A 1,719-nucleotide genomic window follows, 5' to 3' on the forward strand; every position below is an offset into this window, starting at 1 on the left:
TCCGGAAGGGACGTTCCCAGTCCTGCTTTCCCAGGGCACACAGGCTGCTCAGGCTCTTCAAGCACTTGAGAACAAGTACCACAAGACCATCGTGGTGGCCACAGTGGTGGGACAGGGCTGGACAAGATGTCTGTGTTTGAAGTCTCAGTCCATAGCTCAGATCCCCACGGATGTGTCCGAAGCTGCTGAGGATGTTCCAGGGCTAACTGAGAAAGACATAGCCTTTCCATCTGTCCCACAGACATAGTGTGTCCCAGCCCCATACGAATGTCCAAGACCTCCCAACACTCATGTAAGTGACTGAATTGCTCCGAAGCCTACCACCACTGGCCCCCAAGCCAGGCTCAGACCTGAGGAATTTCCAGGTGAGGACCTGGGAAGACAAGACCCAGCTGGAGATGCCAGGCATGGCCCCGGGGCCAGCTGTAGTGGTGGGAGCCCAGCATGAACTAATTCTCCTTCCCTCCCGTGCAAGTATCTCACTTTGAACTGCTACATCTCACGCCGCAGCACCTCCCTGGGGTTTCCCTGGTTCTGGGGCTCAGAGCCTGCAATCCCCAAGAGAAACCTCTGCTGTGCTGAGGCTGCGAGGCTGGGAAGGGAGATGGTTTGAAGGAGCTGCTCTCTGGGCTGCAGGGGATAGGGCAGGGAGGTGTGGGATGTCCACTGGGCACTCCCACGCTGGGTTGGAGAACAGAGCTGCTTCCCCGGCACAAGCCCTTCAAGTGGCTGAAGGAGTAGAAAATACAAGCAGTGGAAACGCATCGAATTTGTGTTGGATCCCTAGACGGCTGGCGTGGGGAGGAGGATGATGCCAGGGAGGCTGTTTTGGAGACTGACCCCGTGCTGAGGTCCATTTCACCTTCCCTCACAACCAGAGTTAACACAATGTCTAAAAACTCCTGCCAAATTGCAAGTTTTTACTCAAATAAATCCCACCCCAGCTGCTTTGTCGGCATCACATTAAAGCAAGATTCAGAACATCGTTTTTCTAAAAAAATAAAAACCCAACAAATCCAGCACTTTTCCCAACACCAGCTTTGCTAGAAAAGTCTCCTGTCCTCTTGCAAGAAAGCTGATGCCTCCCAGGGTAAAAAAAGTGTGTCAGAGATTCAATGATTTCCCTCAGACCAGGTTTAGGACCAAAGGTGCCATCAGAAATGCAAGGCTTTTATTACAGTTCACCACAACCAGTGTGGATCTCCTCCATTTGGTCTCCTAAAGATGCCATTTCCTCAGTTGCCAGAGGATAAAAGGCTGACGCAAAGGAAGAGGTGAAAAGGAAATTCACCTGGTAGAAAGATTAGGAAAGGATGCAAGTGCTAAGTAAGTCTATGTGCCAAGGCCTGCTTAATGCACTTCCACGCTCAAGGTCTTATTTCATTCCTGTTTGCCAATGCTTAAAGTCTGCAGTGGACAGGAGAGAGATGTCTGGGCACAGCGGAGCCATGAACATTTGAAACACTCAAAAGCTGTCTGGCTGAAGCCCAGGCGAACTGGCTCTTGGTAGCCCTGCTTGAGCAGGGGGTTGGACCAGATGCCCACCAGAGGTACCTTGCCACCTCAACCGCACCAGTTCTGTCGGGACGGCTGCAGTGAAGGGCATCAGCCGAGACGCGCGGCTCCACCACACTCCTTGGTTCACAACCCCACTCCACACTGTCATGGAGCTGCCTCCCAGAGGCTGCGCTCTGGCCACCAGCCAGGACCCTCCCACTG

The sequence above is a fragment of the Charadrius vociferus genome, unplaced genomic scaffold (assembly GCF_000708025.1).
Source record: "Charadrius vociferus isolate BGI_N301 unplaced genomic scaffold, ASM70802v2 scaffold213, whole genome shotgun sequence".
NCBI lineage: Eukaryota > Metazoa > Chordata > Aves > Charadriiformes > Charadriidae > Charadrius > Charadrius vociferus.